We start from the raw sequence: 22,258 nt of genomic DNA on the forward strand, positions 1-22,258 counted from the left end.
TCTGGGGTTAAAGACAGACAAGCAAGCAAATGTAAACGCTCTTGTGTGGAGTTGACCCATTTCCTAGATTTGGTCTTCTCTCCCCAGCCCACACTTTGCCAGGCTGAGGATGCACAGACAAGAGACTCGGTCCTTGTCCCGCAGGAAGAGCCACGTGTATAGGAGGCCCGGGCCGGACATCTAAGGCACCAGGCCAAGTCCCCGCGGCTGCATTCACGGCCACAGCGCACATGGGCCCTGGCCGGACTCCCAGGAGCTTAGGGAGGTTTTCTCCAAGAAATTTAAGGAGTTTGTTTAAGAATCAAGTTCGGGTAACACAATCTCTTTGAGCGGAGGGGCTTTATCTGTTTGGTTCACCTAAGTATTCCTGGCATCTATGCCATTCCTCACATACAGTTGGTGCTCAATAAAAAGAAAATTACTGAATGAGTAGTGAATTCAAAAAGCTAACAATATGATGGGGGCACATGAAAGGGGCCATATCCTTCTCCCTTTAAAATTGCGCTCATCTTTCTCATGTGAAAATGAATAAAAACACAAGCCTTGAAACGTCATCCCCTATCCTCATGATTGTCCTTCTGGGAACGAGACTTACAGTTTCACTTACTGTTTCCAATTCACCTCGAAGCCAACTTTTAACTGTGACAAAATTTCTACCCTACCATGCTTCTGAAATTATTCTTGTTCTTCGTAGCCAAGCACAACAAATACCTTGGTCTAGTGAGTCTTTATTCAGTGCCCGTGATGCCCCCAGCCTGGTGTGAAAGCAGTTTGTTTGGCAAAGGCTGCGGATGTGTTCCTGCCTCCACTGACCCAACGTTGTGGGTCTGTCTGAGGAGTCTGTCTTTAACCTCCCAGACCTCCTCCTCCACTAACACTGGCCCCAGGAGTTAATAGATTTAAGGCCAGGTCTCAGTACTTGATCTGTGGGATCATATTTTCTCTTGGGGTTTGCTGAAAGCAGAAGTGATAGCCCCGACCACTTGTCACGGCTCAAAGGGCATTTGTAACTGCCGAGAGGACGCGCTTTTTCCATGGAAGTATTTCCCAAATCACTGAAGCCCGGGTCTCAGCTCGTGTGCTGTCGGGATAACGCCAGACTTCTCCTGGACATTCCTGCCCAGATGTGATTTTCCAGCCTTTGTCTCTGAAATGAGGCCAAAGGGAAAACCCGGCGCTGGGGCTCTGGGAGGAGAGCCATGAGAATTTTTAGACCAAGTTCTTAGCAAATCTTACACACTTTTTTGTTTGGGTCCATTGAAACGGCTTCTACAGAACTGAAAAACAGCATAACGGAGGCCCTGACTTTTTATATGTTAGTTTAAGCATTGATGGAAATACTCCCCCAGTTGCTGGGAAGGCTGGGGTGGGAAGAAGTCAGCCTTTGGAAAACCATCACAGCTTAGTGCACAAGTGGTCATGGAAGATGTTAGAGAGTAGAGGACCATCCGCACAGGAGAAAGATCTTGGGGAACAGTTATCCCTGTACTAGCTCTCTGGTTTCTCTGTGGGCTGAGAATGGGGTCTGTTTCCCTCATTTCGAACCGCAGGGCAGATGTGATATCCTAAGAACCCATAACAACAATGCCAAACTTAAGTACATGTGGAAAAGCGGGGGAAGGTACTGGCCGTGTTGGGAAACCTGGGCAAGGCATTGGCTTCTCTCATTCCCATCTGAGCAAGTTTTGGGGAGACATTGTATGCTATGCAATGAGATACAAAGATAAATAAAACATTGTCCCCTCTTCTAGTTCATGGGACTTTGGCTAGTAAAACTGCAGAAATTTTATTATTTTGTCACCTGTTCTCAGCAACGCAAGGAAGTCAACTTTACCTCAGGTGGGACGCACTGAAGCCAATGCTTGGGGAGAGCGTGGAGCCTGGTAGGTAAGCTGTTGGATGTCACCACTGAAAAAGAGCCGTTTCTACTCTCTGGGTCCTGTAATGGGGACCACTTGGGCTGAGAAATGCTAGAGGACTCTGAGATCTTCAGTTGTGTCCTGTCCTTTCTGCTTGCTTTATGGGCACAGTTAGCCCATTCTGCTGCCTCACCCAGGACACTATGTGGTTGAAAGTGAAAGTGGGTTTTTAGGAATTACAGGGCAGTGAAATTACTCTGCATGAGACTATAGTTGTGGATACATGTCAGTATAAATGTGTCCAGATCCACAGAAGGTCCAACACCAGGAGGAAAATCTAATGGAAGCTGTGGGACTTTGGATAATAATGTGTCACTGTAGGTTCATCAGTTGTAACAAATGTGGGGCTCTGGTGGGGTGTGTGGACATGGGGGGCGCCTCTCCCTGTGTGGGGGGCAGGGTGCCTTTGGGAACTCTCTGTACCTTCAGTTCCCAGTTATGTTCTAGCAAAAGATGAGTCTCTTCGAGAATAGCAGAGAATTGCAATCCGGAACTAGCAAGCTGTGGTAAAAGTCACAGGCAAGTCTAACAAACAAAGGGGAGGAGCATTATTTTATGGGGAAGAAGGAAGAAGTTGGGAAGGGTTGTTTTGAACAAAAGTCCATTGGAGGGGTGCCTGGGTGGCTCAGTCATTAAGCGTCTGCCTTCGGCTCAGGTCATGATCCCAGGGTCCTGGGATTGAGCCCTGCGTCGGGCTCCCTGCTCAGTGGGAAGCCTGCTTCTCCCTCTCCCACTCTCCCTGCTTGTGTTCCCTCTCTCACTGTGTCTCTCTCTGTCAAATAAAAAAATCTTCAAAAAAAAAAAAAAAAAGTCCATTGGAGAGAAGCAAGAGTTTAGGATAATGACGGCTTCTCATGGGCTGAGTCATGGGGGTGGTCGGTTTCTTGTAGGAGATGCAAGGCACTTTTCCCATTGGGGCCTGTCATTGATGATTCTTTCCAGTGAGATTTTTTTGAGGTTTTATTTATTAATTAGAGAGAGAGCATGAGCAGGGGAAGCGGCAGGCAAAGGGAGAGGGAGAAGCTGACTCCCCGCTGAGCAGGGAGCCTGCTGTGGGGCTTGATCCCAGGACCCTGAGATCATGACCTGAGCCAAGGTCAGACACTTCACCGACTGAGCCCCCAGGCGCCCCTCCAGTGAGATTCTTCTGTTAGGGTCTGTGATTGACAGTTCTTCCTGTAATTGACATTGAATAGTAGGGCTCCCCACCCAGACCCTCCTTCTAGCACCCAGAGTCCACTTCAGTGAGGTGTCTTTTTTATTAATTTTCACATTGTGAACCTTAGACTGCTCTGGAATATAAAGTCTGGTCAAAAGGTAAAACGTCCAGTTGTAAGATAAGTAAGTACTGGGGATATATATAATTATAGCCTGAGGACTACAGTTAACACTGCTGTATGATGTATTTGAAAGTTGCTAAGGGAATAGATCCTAAAAGTTTTCATCACAAGGAAAAATCAGTTTTTCCTTTTTTTCCCTCTTTTCTTTTTTCTTGTATCTATATGAGATGATGACGGATGTGGACGAAACTCATTGTGATCATCATTTCACAATATATTGTAGTCAAGTAGTTATGCCCTACATGTTAAACTTACATAGTGCCAGTGAAACTGAAAGAAAAAGAAATAAAATCTATTTAAAAAACAAACCCAAACCAAACATAACCTTACTTAGTCCCAGATACAGACCTAGTAATCAAAGTAATAGTGTAGGCACTTGTCATTCGGGAAAAAAAAAAAGTGGAAGTGTCTGCTGTTTCCCCTGGATCCCTGAAAGCCTGCCGTGGAGCTTGGAACTCTGCTAAAGCCCCTGGAAAAGGAGGGTCTGGTGGCCCATCCACGCCTTGACAGCTGGAAATTTGCATGAATGGGCTTGAATGTGTCAAGAGACAGGTGGTTTCACTTACGGGTAGTTTTCGCTCCTTTCAAGTTCCAGTTAGTGTTTGTTCTATTTGACACAGGATGTGTGATTTTAGGGTGAGGTTGCCTGGGATAGTTTTTACTGCCATAAGGAGTTGCTGCTGAAGGCACAAGCTTTCTGTTAAAAGATGAATAAACCCTGGGGGTCTGCTGTACAGCACGGTGACTATAGTTGATGACATGATGATGTGTGCCTGAAATTTTTTTTTGCAAGTTTGTATAATCATTTTATTATCATCATTATTATCATTATCATTTTACATTTAAGTGTTTAATTGTGTATTATTTTGCTATAATGTCTTTATTCAAGTTAAAAACACATATCACCCCCAAAATTTTTACATTCAGAAAAGAAACCATTAACATATGATAAACATCATCCCAACTAGGTAATTACACATCTGCACAAATAAAAGGGTAAGAGAGAGACAATTACATGCTATTTTTAATTAATATATTACACATGCTTTAATAAATGAAAAATCTGAAATTAATGGGAAAGCATTGCTGGGCTTAAATATTTCTTTATCACAAGAATTTTTTTTAAAAACTTGTCTTTATGGTTAAGAATAAAAGACTCTGAATATCATTAAGAAGCTGGATGCATTAGCTCCATATTTTATTTTATTTATTTATTTTTAAATTTTTTTTATTCTTATGTTAATCCCCATACATTACATCATTAGTTTTAGATGAAGTACTCCATGATTCATTGTTTGTGCATAACACCCAGTACTCCATGCAGAATGTGCCCTCCTCAATACCCACCACCAGGCTAACCCATCCTCCCACCCCCCTATGTGTGCCTGAAATTTGCTAAGAGAGTAGACCTACGTGTTCTCAGCACACATGCACACGCACACGTGTGCACACACACACACACACACTCGAGGTAACTATGCGTGGTGACCGATGTGTCATCTGATTGCGATAATCGTTTCACAAAGTATACACGTGTCAAATCATCACACCGTCCACTAAAATACTTAAAATTTTGTTTGCAATGATACTTCGATAAAGTGGAAAACAACCCTGCTGCCAAAGGACTATTTTTTTATAATCTTTTTTTATTCTTTTTTTAATTTAAAATCAATTTAATTAACATATAGTGTGTTATTATTTTCAGAGGTAGAATTCAGGGATTCATCAGTTGCATAGAACACCCAGTGCTCATCACATCAAGTGCCCTCCTTAATGCCCATCACCCAGTTTCCCCATCTCCTCACCCCCCTGGCCTCCAGCAACCCTCAGCTTGTTCCCTAGAGTTCAGATCAAAGGACTATTGACTTGCATCCTAACATGGAACCTCAGACTCCAAAGATGAGAGCCAGTTAAAAAGGAAGCTGTCCCTGAAGATGTCCTTTTCAAGGACTGGTCAGCAGTTGGGCCCATCTGCTTGGGAGCATCTTGAAGAATTTGACACCAGTGAACCTGTTTGCTGGGATGGAAATGTTCAGGTGGTTTTTATTCTGTCTTGAAGTAGGTTCTGATGCAGATTCTGATTCAACAAGCTTGGGATAAGGTCTGAGATTCAGCATTCCTAACAAGTTCCCAGGTGTCTTAGACATGTAGGTTACTGGGAAAAAAAAAAAGAAGAAGAAGAAGAAGACCATGGACTGGGTGCCTTAAACAACAGAAACGTATTTTCTCAGAGTTCTTAAGATGAGAGGAGGGTGCCAGCATGGTCAGGTACTGGTGAGGAGTCTCTTCCTGGCTTGCGGACGGCTGCCCTCTCTCTCTGTGCTCACTTGGCGGTGACAGAAAGCTATGGTCTCTTCCTTTTTCTTAGAAGGACACTAATCTCACTACCCTCATGACCTCATCTAAACCTGATGACCTCCTCAAGGCCCCAGCTCCAAAACCATGACAGATGCTTCAACATAGGAGTTTGGGGGAGGACACGATTCAGTCCTAGAGCCAGATGCTGCTGGTGATGTTCTGCAGAACTTACTCTGAGCAGCAAGGCCCTCAGAGAAACTGTATTCCTGTGACATTTGGAGGGGCCCAAACTTGCCTTACTCAACACTGAGATACTTGATCCAAGAGATCAAAATTGTTAAGCGATCCAAATGTCATGAATGTAGTGCGTAATTTGGCAAAGTCATTGTTGCTCCAGTGTGAGTTTGCACTCTCTGTCTCAAATTGTCATTTGTGAGATTCTCAGATGTTGTGAGATGGCCTTCTGTGTAGCGTTTACGCAAAAGCAGTTCCATGGACCTCTTACTGATTCAATGAGACGTTCATAATGACACCAAAAGGGCCAATCTGGTGAGATCTTATCATTAAAGGCCATAGAAATTAAAGGAGCAGCTTCCAATATAAATTATCTTTGACCACAGATTTCTTGCCAACATGATCAAAAGAACAGAGGAAATTCAGTTTTAGCAAGTGTGGAGAGTTTCAGATAAGATTCCTTAATGTGCTTCAGTATTTATATTAATTGCAATGGCTACATGGTGAAACGATCATCCTATATCAATAGTTTGGAAACACCTTCTCAAGTTTCTTTGTCCAAGTTGTGATTGCGACGCAATCTTTAAGATCATTGATCACAGTTGATGTTCCTGGAAGCTGCTTCATCTGTGTCCAGTGTTTTCCACTCACTGAGTCATTCGACAAATACTCGTTGAGTGCTTCTATGTGCTCAGAGCTATGCTAGGTGTTAGTGATATGGCAATGAAAAATACAGATGTGGTCTTTGTTCACAAACAGATGGCAACTGACATAAAAGTTATAAGTGAATCTTTTGTTCTAAGATTAAAATAAAAAGAGAGAGAGGAAGAGTTGGAGCATCTAATGTGCCCTGCTGATATATACACCGATTATTCAATACTCAAGAAAGGAGGAACTTTGTAGCAATCCCTCATGGTTAGACCGTGGCGTCCATCCCTGTACTTACTGCTGCTCAGTGGCCGTGGTTCTTCCGAAGGGCATGGTCTTTGCCTTGACAAATCTTATGCATAGTTGCCAAAACAATATATACTATTTGAGGAAAATTCTGAGTTACCCATTTTCAGTTCAGAATTTTATTTCACCTTGAATTTTTCAGCAAGCCACACGGAAACCCTACTTCCCAGAATTACTGGCATGCCACATATTGTGGCTAAGGAGATGCCCAGGAAAGCCTGCTGGGTGCTGCTGGTAGGACACCCACAGAGTGTTAGCAGCCCGGAAGATCATTGCTGGTTCAGACATTCTACTTTTATCAGTGAATCAAAGGGAAACAATGTTTTGGGGATAGAATCAAACCAGCCACAGGAAAGCAATTACAGATGAGAATGGGACTCTATTCATTTATAGCGGCCAGTAGATCTGGTTTGGGAGCTGGGGTTGGTCATCTGTATAGGCACATTCCTTTTTTTTTTTTAATTCTTTATTTAAATTCAATTTAGTTAACATATACTGTATTATTAGTTATTATTAGGGGTAGAATTTCATGATTCATTAGTTGCATATAACACCCAGTGCTCATTACATCAAGTGCCCTCCTTAATGCCCATCACCCAATTACCCCATCCCCCACCCACCTCCCCTCCAGCAACCCTCAGTTTGTTTCCTAGACTTAAGAGTCTCTTATGGTTTTCTCCCTCTCTGTTTTTATCTTGTTTTATTTTTCCTTCCCTTCCCCTATGTTCATCTGTTTTGTTTCTTAAATTCCACATATGAGGGAAATCATATGGTATTTGTCTTTCTCTGACTGACTTATTTCCCTTAGCATAATACCCTCTAGTTCCATCCACATCATTGCAAATGGCAAGATTTCATTTTTTTTTAAAGATTTTATTTATTTATTTGAGAGAGAGAATGAGAGAGGGAGAGCATGAGAGGGGGGAGGGTCAGAGGGAGAAGCAGACTCCCTGCTAAGCAGGGAGCCCAATGTGGGACTCGATCCCAGGACTCCAGGATCATGACCTGAGCCGAAGGCAGCCGCCTTCTAACCAACTGAGCCACCCAGGCGCCCCAAGATTTCATTTTTTTTTTAGATTTTATTTATTTATTGAGAGAGAGAGAGAGAGAGAGAGAAAGCAGGGGGAGGAGCAGAGGGAGAGAGAGAATCCCAAGCAGACTCTACACTCAGCACAGAACCTAATGTGGGCCTCGATCTCACAACCCTGAGATCATGATCTGAGCTGAAATCAAGAGTCGGTCAGTTACCTAACTGAGCCACCCAGCCGCCCCAAGGTTACATTCTTTTTGATAGCTGAGTAATATTCATATATATATATATATATGTATACACACACACACACACACATCATCTTTATCCATTCATCTGCCAATGGACATCTTTCCATAGTTTGGCTATTGTGGGCATTGCTGCTATAAACATTGGGGTGCAGGTGCCCCTTTGAATCACTATGTTTGTATCCTTTGGATAAATACCTAGGAGTACGATTGCTAGGTCATATGGTAGCTCTATTTTTAACTTTTTGAGGAGCCTCCATACTGTTTTCCAGAGTGGCTGCACCAGCTTGCATTCCTACCAATAGTGTAAGAGGGTTCCCCTTTCTCCGAATCTTCACCAACATCTGTCATGTCCTGACTTGTTAATTTTAGCCATTCTGACTGGTGTGAGGTGGTATCTCATTGTGGTTTTGATTTGTATTTCCCTGATGGCGAGTGACGTTGAGCATTTTTTTATGTGTCTGTTGGTCATTTGGATGTCTTCTTTGGAGAAGTGTCTGTTCATGTCTTCTGCCCATTTCTTTTTTTTTTTTTTAAGATTTTATTTATTTATTCGACAGATAGAGAGAGAGCACAAGTCGGCAGAGTGGCAGGCAGAGGGAGAGGGAGAAGCAGGTTCTCCGCTGAGCAGGGAGCTGGACGTGGGGCTCGATCCCAGGACCCCAGGATCATGACCTGAGCCGAAGGCAGCTGCTTAACCAACTGAGCCACCCAGGAGGCCCTTCTGCCCATTTCTTGATTGGATTATTTGTTCTTTGGGTGTTGAGTTTGAGAAGTTCTTTATAGATTTTTGGATACTAGCCCTTTATCTGATAAGACATTTGCAAATATCTTCTCCCATTCTGTAGGTTGCCTTTTAGTTTTGTTGACAGGTGCATTCTTGATGAGACAGATTAAATGAATAAATTAGCACCTTGTCTGTTAAGTACAGAAGCAAACCGAGGGAACTGGGAGTTCTGAAGAGACATAACCGGATGCTGCTCTACTTCATGTCCTTTTCCCCTTATCTACATACTGTCCCTGGTGAACCTCATCTGGTCCTGTAGCTTTAAATGCCATCCTACGCCAGGTAGCATAGCCAGGTGGTAAAGACCTTGGGCTCTGGGGTCAGCCTGCTTGGGGTTTTCTTCTGGTTTTACCCCTACGGGTTGAACAACCATGGGGAAATTTTCTGTTTCCTCGTCATTAAAATGAAGGCAACAGTACAGTGCCAACTACATGGGGATTTGGGGAGTATAGCGAAGGAAATACTCATAAACTGCTTAGAGAGTGTCTGGCACATTGTAAGCACCCAACAGATGTTCAGTGTATGCCAAGTCCTCCCAAATCTCTATGTCTTGTCCTGATTTCTCCCCAGAACCTGGATCCATACATCTAAGTGCCTATTTGATTTATTCACAAAGCCATTGGAGAGTCATTTCAAACTCAGTATGGCTAAACAGACTGGTTCCTTGCTTACATCTACTACTTCCCTGGTGATCCTGTTTCATTAAACACACATCTGGCCACCTCCTCACTCGAACTAAAAACAGAGGAATGATCCTTGATTCCTGTCCGGTCTTCTTTCCCCACATTCAGTCTTTATCCCTGAACACAGAACATGCCATGCTCACTTTCAGTGAAGGGCCTTTGCATTAGGCTTTCTCTGCCTGGAATGCTTACCACTTGATCTCCACTTACCAGGCTCTTGTCATTCAGCTGTCAGCTTAATGTCACCTCATGGAGAGGCTTCCTATAAACAACTGTCAGAGCTGAAAGATAAAGATAATGTTTCTCTCAGGGGCAGACTGCAACGACTCAACCAGACTCTTGAGGATGGTTCTGTGTCAGGAAGCAAGGCTTTGCACTTATTTTTAGTTTTAGGTGAAAACTGCTGGCGGCCCAGGCTCAAGTAGCCAGACTTCTGGTTTTGTCTACCCAGAGCTCAATTTCTCTGTTCCTGATACCATGACTTTTAGCTCTGGGGGTATCTTGACTAAGTGACGGGGCACGGCCACCATCACACCCCTTCCTCCTGCCACTCAGAGGAAGAGGAACAGCGGCCAAACACCGTTGGACAGTTTGCTCCAATCTTAACACTCACCCCTCAGCCCCACTGACAGATAGAATAGGGGGGACCCATGCTCCCCACCTCTTGCCCATCACTTGGATGAGAGCATTTGCTACCAGATCCCAGGGAGTCTCTCCTATTTCCCGACCCAGCCCACAATGGGCCCTTGGACATCCTTCTCCAGAAAGCCGTGTTTCTGTCAGCATCTCGTCCTCATTGCCAAAACTGTTAACAACTGTCAAGGATCTGAGATTTTCTCCCCCTGCTGGCAAGCTAACAAGTTTGCCTGCCACCGTATCATGGAGGCTGACAGCAGACAGAAGAGTCCTGGGTCAGAGACAAAAGACTTGATCACTCATGGCCTGGCAGGTGGCAAGAATTCATGTTTGCGTTGACTTCCTTGCCTCCAGCTCCCACGGGCTGATGCTGAGAAGCCCTGGTGAGTGCTTTGCACGTAGTAGTTGCATGTCACAGCTGAGGAACCCCAGCGTTTTTTTTTCTTTAAGATTTTATTTATTTATTTGAGAGACAGAGAGAGAATGAGAGAGAGAGAGCACATGAGAGGGGGGAGGGTCAGAGGGAGAAGCAGACTCCCTGCCGAGCAGGGAGCCCGATGCGGGACTCGATCCAGGGACTCCAGGATCATGACCTGAGCCGAAGGCAGTCGCTTAACCAACTGAGCCACCCAGGCGCCCTGAGGAACCCCAGCGTTTTAAAGAACCTTTATATGAGGCACAAATATCTTCATACTCCAACTATTTCACATAGTTTCCTAGACTTTCTTTTTACCAATCTTCAGATTTTTTCTTTGACGTCCCCGACCAGGCGGCCAACCTGTGGGATGTTGCTCGTGACTTGGGCAGATATGTACCTCAGGATGTCTCCTTCCAAACGAAGGGGGCTATTCAGTGCACTGCTTGCGGTGCTTCCTGGCGGAGAGATGTTCTCTCATGCCTGACTTCGAAGCTGCCACTGAGTGGGTTGGAGTGGAGAGGCCACTTCTCTCCCCTTAGAGCTGGCTTGGAGTATAGATCCAACCCGGCACATTTTCTTCCTCCATTAATGGTTCAGAGGGAGCTTACCAGGAGTCTGTTGGTGTGGGGCGAAGGGTAGAGATGGAGAAGCCTGTGGGGCAGTTACTAAGCCCTGTTTCTGCCGCTTGCTCGTTCACTCTGCACCTGTTCAGGCCCCGTCTGGCACCTTCCACTTCTATTTTATAATGGATTGATGTGAGGCGCATTCAGGTATATTCTTGGTGGTTCAGGTAACACCCCGTTCGTGAGGGGCAGTTGGTGTCGTGGGACACTTCAAGGTCCCAGGGCAGACATCCAGTCTCCTCCGCCAGCTCCCAGAAGCAAGCGTGCAAAGGCTTTTCAAATGGAGAAATTATGTCAGCACAAGAGGCCAACAGCTTACAGCAAATCTCTAGGGAATTCAGACTCTTAAGGGGGGAAAAATCAACCTAAATTTGATTGCAAATAAATCAAGAGACTTCAGGCCCAACTTTTTATTTGGTAAAAATGACAAAAAGATTTGTCATTTGAAATGTTGGAAGAAATTTTTTGGGACCAAACTCTACAAAGATGTGTGTGTTTTTTAAGATTTTATTTATTTATTTTGAGAGAGAGAGAGCGAGCGCACGGGAGAGGGGGAAGGGCAGAGGGAGAAGGAGAAGCGGACGAGCAGACCGCCCGGGATCCTGGGATCATGGCCTAGGTTGAGACCACCCAAGTGCCTTGAAACTCTAGTTTTAACATAACTTGTTAAAACAAAAACAAGAGAGAGAAATTTAAATTCAGTTGTACTTATACTTCTAATTAAAGTGGACCTTACAATAAATACAACTACTTTGTGAATGTGAGGTTAAGTTACGGCTCCTTTTTTTCCTTGTGTTTGCCACAGGATGAAACAAAAGTACAAACACGGCATGTTAATTAAGTCACAACTTTGTATTTCTTTTCTAACAAAAAGCTAGATTGTACAGAACAATCTAAATTTCTTATACTTGTCCTAAAGGTCAAGTACCTGTTCTATTATTTGAAAGGATGTAAATATAAACATAGTGATATGCAACTACATTGCATTATAATTTAAATAAGTGGTATCTTTTTTTTTTTAAAGATTTATTTATTTATTTGAGAGAGAGAGCACGAGTGGGAGGGGCAGAGGGAGAGGGAGAGAGAATCCCAAGCAGACTCTGAGCTGAGTGTGGAGCCTGACTTGGGGCTTGATCCCAGGACCCTGAGACCACGACCCAGGGTAAAACCAAGAGTCAGATGCTCAAGCGACTGTGCCACCCAAGAGCCCCTAAATAAGTGGTGTCTGTATATATTGGTTCTTTTATATAAACCTTAGGCAACGTTGCACGTTATGTGGACCTACAGAGTTCACCCGATTTTATTATCTGTATAAAGTTTTAAGAAGTTATTGTATTCCTGGTAATTTCTTAATATTTAGTTATTGTATTGCATCTGAATATATTAATTATATTTTCTAAGCTTCTTAATTGACTTTGTGCTAGCATATTGAATTTATTAGTAATAAATCTTTGGCAACTTTTAAAGAAATTAAAATTGAGAGAGATAAAAAAAATAGTGTCTAGTCACCACCCCATGCTTGTGTGTGTTTTTAATCTCTACATTCTTGTCTACTAAAAGCATTTTCTTCTACAAAACATTCACATTAAGATAATAGTATCAGTCAATGTATTTTCTTATGAAATACTTGATAAAATTATGTTTTATAAGTGAGAGTTTGAAAGGTTTAAATAAATAGTCATTAAAAATATTTTTTGTTTTGGGGGCGCCTGGGTGGCTCAGTCATTAAATGTCTGCCTTCGGCTCAGGTCATGATCCCAGGGTCCTGGAATGGAGCCCCATGTCCCCCTCCTGCTCAGTGGGGAGCCTGCTTTTCCCTCTGCCTGCCCCCTGCTCATGCTCTGACTCTCACTCTCAAATAAATAAGTAAAAGCTTTAAAAAATATATTGTTTTGACTACCAAACAATGTGACTGTCATACAAAGGTTGTGAAATAATAGAGAAAATTCTGTATATTTACACGGGTCTCTGCCCCTGGTTCCTGACACAGAGCTCCTAAATCCCTTAGAATTTCCTGGGTGACAGGAGTGTCTTTTCTTCTAATGAGGTGTCCCTGGGTGGGCTCCTGGATGGGGGCTGGTCACCAGAAAGACAGAGCTCTGATTAGATGTGGGAATTTTCAGCCCCACCCCCATTCTCCAGAGAGAGGAGAGAAGCTGGATATGGAGTTAATGGTCCATCATGCCTATGTGATGAAGCTTCTGTAAAAATCCCAAAGGTACAGGGTTCACAGAGTTTCTGGGTCGGTGAACACATTCATGTATCGGGAGGATGGTGCTCCCAAACTCCACGCAGACAGAAACCCTCCCACGCCTCGCTCCCATGTATCTCTTCATCTGGCTGTTCATCTGTATCCTTTATGATAACCCATATTCCCTAATAAACGGGTAAACATAGCAAGTGTTTCTCTGAGTCCTATGTGCCATTCTAGCAAATTATTGAACCCAAAGAAGGAGTCATGGGAACCCTGATTTATAGCGGGTGGGTCAGAAGCAGGGGTGAAATCCTGGGGCTTGTGGGGGCTTGTGAACTCAGCCCCTAACTTGTGGGATCTAGTGCTGCTCTCAGGTAGATAGTGCCAGACCTGGACTAGTGGCTTAGTTTACGCAGCTGGAGTCTGGGAGGATTGCGCCACGGGCGGAAAACCCCACGACTGGTGTCAGAAGTGAAGGATTGTGAATGTGGAGGTCATGTGAGTAACAGATAACTCGGAAGGAGTGGGTTTTTCCTTTACAAAGTACATTGAATTTTTTTTTTTTTTTTTTGACGTGTAAAATTCAGATGGGAGGACTAGCAGCTGAAGAAGTGAAAATTCACCTCTGGTGTGTGGCCCTCGCTCGCTGGGAGGTGGTTGAGAAGAGTCTTTCTGTTTGTTTGTGTCCCTGTATTCTGCCCAGATGGCAAAACGCGGACTCACCGGTGCCAGCGATCTTGAGACAGACTCTGGCTACTGTTTGGGGCGCCTTGTGAATTGTGAAAACAGGAGTGTCTCACTTCTGGACGAACGAACATTGCTTGGGTTCCTTTCTGACTTTCTGTTTAGGTTGTTGTAAAATGGTTAGTTTGGTTAATAACACCTCTGGGGCTGTGGACATTTCTCTTCACAGTTATTTTCATACTTATCTTAACAGTTCACTCTATGCCCCTGCCAAGTCTACCAAATATTGCTCTCCTCCGAAATCAGATGCCACATTCAGAATTCCTGGAGATGACTATGGTGTTTTGTTTTGTTTATTTTATTTTTTAAAGATTTTATTTATTTATTTGAGAGAGAGTGAGCACGAGCATGGGGAGCAGCAGAGGGAGAGGGAGAAGCAGGCTCCCTGCTGAGCGAGGAGCCTGATGCCAGGGCTCGACCCCAGGACCCCAGGATCAGGACCTGAGCCTAAGGCAGATGCTTAACTGACTGAGCCACCCAGGCGATCCTCCCTGCCCATTTCTTAAAGGAAGGCAATAAAACATTAACACAGAATTTGAAAAAAAATGAGCTGGCAAAGAGTTGTGCCAGTTTATTTATCCAAACTATAGAGGCCACATGTTCTGCTCATCATTTTAATGAACATGAGTGTTAGAGCAAATAGAAGGCTCAGACTCTTTCCACACGAAATATGGATGGGTAGGCCCATGACCTGTCTGGTCTCTAATGGCCAGGCACTGTGAAACATCCAGGGGATGGATGATGGTAAATTATTATAAGCTGCTAAGGGCAATTCATTCATAGGTTCAGGAAGCCCTGAGTCAGTGTGTTCAAATCAAGTTGCATTCCCAGAAGACATTGCTTGAGCTTTGCAGGGAGGGAGGGAGTCTAATCAAGTCAAGCTTTAATACGGCCTCTGTTTTAATCCATGCATAAGGCAATATCGTCCCTACCCACCTAAGCAACTGCTTGTTACTCATTTCTGTTTTTCCCTAGATGCTGAGACTAACAACCAATCCACCTTTTCACTGAGGTTCAGACCCATGGGGAACTTACAGGAAGCTGGAAGGGTATCCTGAGACCCAAGGACAGCTGGGAGACCTACTCTAATCCTAGCAAAAAAATCCAAACACTTTCCAGACTCGCTCCAAGTAAGTACCATCCTGCAACAGCTGGTGTTAAGAAATCTCCAGCAGGACAGCTCTCACCCTGCCCATTTGTTTAAAGGAAAGTCTTGCGGGCGCCTGGGTGGCTCAGTTGGTTAAGCGACTGCCTTTGGCTCAGGTCATGATCCTGGAGTCCCTGGATCGAGTCCTGTGTCGGGCTCCCTGCTCGGGGGGGAAGCCTTCTTCTCCCTCTCCCACTCCCCCTGCTTGTGTTCCCTCTCTCGCTGTGTCTCTCTCTGTCAAATAAATAAATAAAATCTTTAAAAAAAATAAAAGAAAATCTTGCTTCTAACTTCATTCTTGTGTCCCTGAATTGTAAGCTTGAGCTCAAGTGTCTCAGCGTCACACTAGGAGGTTGGGGCTAGGAAGAGCATGGTTTAATTCCTTGCTGAGAAACTCCAGGGCTGTGTTCACGCCTGACATGTATGAAAGGCAGTGCAGATTCTGTCCTGATTCCTGGTGGCTGCCTGGCTCCCATGTTGTCATGGTGATAGAGTGGCTTCTGTGATGAATGAGGACAGACTGCCGTGGACACGGAAGAGGATAAAAACAGCCACAGGGGCTTGCTTAGAATCGTGTGCCTTTTCAGAACATACTCAAATAATTTTTCTTTTGTGCCTTTCTGAAACTGTGAAGAAATGTGAGGGAAGAGAATGAGATCAAATAACGTGACTAACATGGATCCGTTATTTACAAAGTGCTCCAGGCATTGTTCTAAGCTATTTATATAGTTACTACCGCTTCATTTAAATTTACATATGCACTTGACAACAACTCTATAATGCACGCCCTCCTACCACGGCTACTTTACAGATGGGAGATCACTGCGTCAATAAATTAATGAATCAGGTCGCTGAGATGCAGCTCCTAAGTGGCAAGGTTGGGGTTCAGACCCAGAGCCTGCCTGTCTTCGGGGCCCTGACACAAAACAACCGGTCTACACTGCTTCTCTATAGAAACTGGGGTAAAGAGCTCTGTGTGGTCTTAGAACACAGTTTGGAACCCGATTAGTCATCTTAGAATCTAGGTTTCCTGACTCCTATTCAATACTTCTTTCTTTCTTCTTCTCATTTTTTAAAAAGATGTATTTATTTATTTTAGAGAGAGAGAGAGTGTGTGTGCATGCGGGGGTGGGCAGGGGCAAAGGGAGGGGGAGAGAATCTCAATCAGACTCCCCGCTGAGCACAGAGCCCGATATGGGGCTACATCTCATGACCCTGAGATCATGACCTGAGCCAAAATCAAGAGTTGGATGCTCAGCCAACTGAGCCACCCAGGCGCCCCCCCTTCTTTTCATTTTTTTTATTGTGCAATATATCATACACAGATCATGTTGTATAAACACACATATATTTTATATCGAACCATTTGAAATTGTCAATATTTGCTTAGATTTGACACATAAAAATGGCAATTTCATGATTTCATGTGCTATTTAATGAACTAGTAAAGTTCAGGCAAACAGGAGTATAAACCCCTTCCAGTTCAAAGAAGAGAGCATTGATTGCCTCCACATGCCCCTCCCCATGACACGTGCCTTCTGTCCCTCTGGGTGACGCCACCCTGAGTTTTGCCGGTAAGCATTTCTTTTCCTCATGTTGGCATCCCTAAAGAATGTAGCTTATTTTTGCTTGTTATGTTTTTATGTAAATAGATCAGACCACACATGTTCTTTTGAGACTTGCTTTCCTCATTTGTTACTATGTTAGTGCAATTGAGCTAGATTGCTCATGCAATTACAGTTTTGGGGGGTTGTTGTATAATATTACATTATATGAATAAATCACTTTATTTATCCATTCGACTGTTGAAAAGCATCTGGGCTATTCCTGGGTTTGAGCTAATAAGCGCAGAGCTTCTGTGCACATTCTTGCGTACAGCGCCTGGTGCACTTGGCAGGAATCCGTTCCAGTGTAGGATGTACACTTACGGGTGGAATTACCAAGTGCAAGAAAAAACTAAACGATTTATACCAAATTATTCTGCACTCAGCAGGTATAACTTACACTGAGTTTCCATTGCTCTGTGTTCTCTCTTCCATGTGGTATGATCAGAATTTAATTTTTGTTATCTGAGGGTGTGTAATGGTACTTTTTTGCAGTTTTAATTTGCATTTCTCTAGTTATTAAAGAGGCTGAGCAATATCTCATGTCTTTATTGACCATTTGGATTTCCCCTTTGCCCTTTGGGAAATGCCTGTTCATGTCTTTGTCACTATTTTATTTTATTTTATTTTATTTTCTCTCTCTTTATGTGCATATGTGTTCACAGGAATTCATTAAATGTTTCTGGATGTCAGTCTTTTGTCAGTTACATATGTTACAAATATTTGCCCCCAGTTTGTGCCTTGGCTTTTCACTTTCTTTATAATGTCTTTAGGTGAACAGATTAAAAAAAATTTTAACATGTGAGTACTAGTAATACTTTTTGTGTCTTGTTCAAGGAATCCTTTCCTGCACTAAGATCATGAAGCTATTCTACTCTATTGTCCTTTAAGATCTTTATATTTTTGTTGCTTATGTCCAAGTCTTTAATAATCCTGGAATTGAGTTTTGTGTTTGGTTTCAGGTAGCGGGGTGTGGTTGCTCCAGTGTGATTCATTTTAAAAACCCATCCTTTTCCCACTGATACACACCACCACTTCTTTTATATATCCGTTTTTCATTGCTCTTTCTCCTACAGGTAATCAGTGCTCCCTGTGCAAATTTGAGAGCAATGGAATTAATAACTTTGTATACCTGTTCTTTGCTCTTCCCACTGACTGTTTCCACGTGGTTATTTTACAGATGTGGTATTATGAAAATACTGAAGTATCATCAGTATCGAGTATTCCTTGGGTCCGTTCTAGGCAGACTGCCACATTCATGCCTTCTAAGTTCCCTGGGACCCCGTGGCCCCAGCTGCTGCCTTGCTCAGGGCCACCGCGTGGTTGCGGCTGTTGATAGCTGACTCTCAAAGTTTTGATACTTTGGGGGGAACAAAGGGATCATTCAAGTCACCAGGCGAAGAGTTGGGGAAGTGAACCATAAGAGACTTAATCATAGGAAACAAACTGAGGGTTGCTGGAGGGGAGGGGGGGTTGCGGGGATGGGGTAACTGGGTGATGGGCATTAAGGAGGGCACATGTTGTAATGAGCACTGGGTATTATAATAAGACTGGTGAGTCACTGACCTCTACCTCTGAAACTAATAATACATTATATGTTAATTGATTGAATTTAAATTTTAAAAATTTAAAAAATTAAAACAAAACAATGTATTTATTTAACATTATACATTAAGTGGTTTAAAGTATATGCTAAGAATCGAGATATTTTTATGAGACTTTAAGAGATTTTAGGATTCAAATAAGAAGTTAAATTAGGGCGCCTGGGTGGCTCAGTTGGTTGAGCAACTGCCTTCGGCTCAGGTCATGATCCCGGAGTCCCGGGATCGAGTCCCACATCGGGCTCCCTGCTCGGCGGGAAGCCTGCTTCTCCCTCTCCCACTCCCCCTGCTTGTGTTCCCTCTCTCGCTGTGTCTCTCTCTGTCAAATAAATAAATAAAATCTTTAAAAAAAAAAAAAAAAAAAAAAAAAAAAAAAAAAGAAGTTAAATTAATGCCTGGAAAATTATCTAGGATATATTAAAATGATGTAAACTTTAAACACCATGAATCAACTCTGAAGCTATTAGCTTATTCTTTTAGAAACTACTTAGTTTTAAATTTACATAGGGTAAAATTCATTTTGGGGTGTACCATTATATGGGTTTTCACAAATGAATACAGTCATATAAGCACCACCACAATCCAGATATGAAACAGTTTTATCACTCACAAATTTCCCCTGTGCCACCCAATTATAGTCAACCCCTCTCCCCACCCACAAACCCTGGTGACCACTGACTTGTTCTCTGTCATGAGGACAATGTCATAGGACATTATATGATATATAAATTTTGGAAAGATTTTCAAACCTACCATTATCCATTTTACTTTTTAAAACTGAGGTATAATTGACAGATAGCATTATGTTCATTTCAGGTGTGCAACATAATGTTTTAGTATTTGTATATACCATGAAATCATCACCACAAGAAGTCTAGTTAACATCCATCACCACACACAGTTATACATTTGTTTCTTTCTTTTTTTTTTTTTAAGATTTTATTTATTTATTTGACAGAGAGAGACACAGTGAGAGAGGGAACACAAGCAGGGGAGTGGGAGAGGGAGAAGCAGGCTTCCTGCTGAGCAGGGAGCCTGATGCGGGGCTCAATCCTAGGACACTGGGACCATGACCTGGAGCCGAAGGCAGATGCTTAACGACTGAGCCACCCAGGTGCCCCATACATTTTTTTCTTGTGATGAGAACTTTTAAGATCTACTCTCTTAGCAACTTTCAAATATACAATTAAATATGTTGACACAATGCTGTACATTATATCCCAAACACTTGTTTATTTTATTTTATTTTATTTTATTTATTTATTTATTATTATTATTTTTTAAAGATTTTATTTATTTATTTGCGAGAGAGAATGAGAGACAGAGAGCATGAGAGGGAGGAGGGTCAGAGGGAGAAGCAGACTCCCTGCCGAGCAGGGAGCCCGATGCGGGACTCGATCCCAGGACTCCAGGATCATGACCTGAGCCGAAGGCAGTCGCTTAACCAACTGAGCCACCCAGGCACCCACACTTGTTTATTTTATAGCAGAGTTTGTACCTTTGGACCACCTTCACCCATTTTTCCCACCCTTGTCTCTGGCTACCACCTATCTGTTCTCTGTATCCATAAGCTTATTTATTTTGTTTTGGTTTTTTTGGAGGCGGTTGTTTAGATTTGTCTCTCTCCGACTGACTTATTTTACTTAGCATAATAAGCTCAGGTCCGTTCATGTTGTGAGAGTCAAAAAATAATGGTTATTTTGGGGCAGCAGGAATTTCCCTGCTGATAATTAGTCAGATCAAGAAGGGCGAGACAGTGACAGGATGAGACTGATCTGAATTCAGTCACACTCACAGGCGCACAGGCAGTTAGAACCAGAAGGAACTTCAGGGTCACTTAACCAAAATCTTAATTATAAATATGAAGAAACTGAGTCTCAAGCTTGTGTCCCTACTTGCACCGTGGGCCTAGTGCTCGGCGTATTGGGAGTCAGCTCAGTAGGCTTCCAGCCGCTACAGGGCCATGCTTGTGACTGTTGGCTTCGTCTGACTGTCAGGTCCAGCCCAGATTCTGCCTCTTTGCCGCATCCCTGACTGCTGGCAATCCAACTAATACTGGGATGTATCACTAATAGCAGAAGAAAGGATGGTTTTGGATAACTATCTCATTAAGTTAATTCCTGACTCTTTGCATCATGGAACTGTAACCCACTCACTAATATTTATGTGATGGTTGTTCATTCTGCTATTAGGCAAAGTGCCCAAGAGAACATATAATCCAGAATCAGGTCTTTTTTAAAAGGTGAGAACTGGAAGGGCTCCTCCAAATCATTTAAGGTGGTTCTGAGGCACCCTCAGGCATCTCCACAGAGTTCCCACTGGGAGCGTCTCAGTGAAGGAGTGAGGGGAGGGGCTCAGCAGTGGCTGTGCTCCCTCCTCTGATTAAACCACTTGCAATCATTATCATTCTTTTTGAAGGGCTTTTTTTTTTTTTTTAACATTTCTTATAGTGCTGATCTGCTGGTAGTGATTTCTTTCAGCTTTTGTATGTCTGAGAAAGTCTTTACTTCGGCTTTGTTTTTGAAGGCTATTTTCACTGGATATAGAATTCTAGGTTGACAGTTTTTGTCCCTCACTCTCAAGATGTTGCTGCACTGCCTTCTGGCTGGCACTTTTTCCCCCGAGAAGCCTGCTGACATTTTATCTTTATTCCTCTGTACTTAAAAAAACAAAACCAAAAACTATTTATTTATTTGACCGAGAGAGAGAGCACAAGCACGGGAGAGAGACAGAGGGAGAGGGAGAAACAGTCTCCCCACTGAGCAAGGAGCCCGATGCGGGGCTTGATCCCAGGACCCTGAGATCATGACCTGAGCTGAAGGCAGACACTTAACGACTGAGCCACCCAGGTGCCCCTTTCCTCTGTACTTAATGTGCCTTTATCTCTGGCTGCTTTTAAGCTCTCCTCTTTATCACTTGTTTTAAGCAACTTGATTATGATGGACCTTGGCATAGTTTCCTTAAGTTTCTTGTGGCTGGGATTTATTGAGTTTCTTGGCTCTATCTTTGATAATTTCATCAAACTTGGGAAATTTGACCCCTATTTTTTCAAACTTTTTGCCTCTCCCATCCCTTTTCCTGGACTCCAGTTACATGTACATTGGTCCATGTGAAGTCACCCAAACAGTGGGTGACTATTAACAGAACAGAACTATTAACTCCATTCATATTAATTTTGTTGCAAATAACACTTCCAGGTTATTTTGTTTTCAGTTTTTCTTTATGTGTCATTTTAGATAGTTTCAATTGCTGTGTCGTCCAGTTCACGTCTTTTTTTATGCAGTGTTTAATCAGTTCTTAATTCTACCTAGTGTATTTTTTGATACCAGACATTGTATTTTTTTTTGAACTCTAGAAGTTCAGTTTGGGCTGTTTTATATCTTCCACACTTCTTAATATGCTCATGTTTTCTTCTAGCTTCTTGGACATATAGAATGTGTTTATAATTATGGTTTAAATGTCTTTTTCTACAATTTCTGCCATCTGTATCATTTTCTGCTTCGGTTTATATTTAATTTCCTTTTGTCCTCATTATGGGTCATATTTTCTTGCCTCTTTGCATTGCCTGGTAATTTTTTATGGGATTCCAGATATTGTGAATTTTAGGTTATAGGGATTCTTTGAATTCTTTTAAATAATTTTGAGTTGTCTGTGCAGTTAATTTACTTGGGAACTGCCAGATATTTTGAGGCATGCTTTCAAGTTTTGTTAAATGAGACTAGAGCCATTCCTCTTTATTCCTTTGTATGTATCCAGGTTTCCATCTGGAATCTTTGTATTTTAACCTTAAGAACTTCT

Source organism: Mirounga angustirostris, unplaced genomic scaffold, assembly GCF_029215605.1.
Source record: "Mirounga angustirostris isolate CCGP_5_RB_7025 unplaced genomic scaffold, mMirAng1.0.hap1 SCAF_6, whole genome shotgun sequence".
NCBI lineage: Eukaryota > Metazoa > Chordata > Mammalia > Carnivora > Phocidae > Mirounga > Mirounga angustirostris.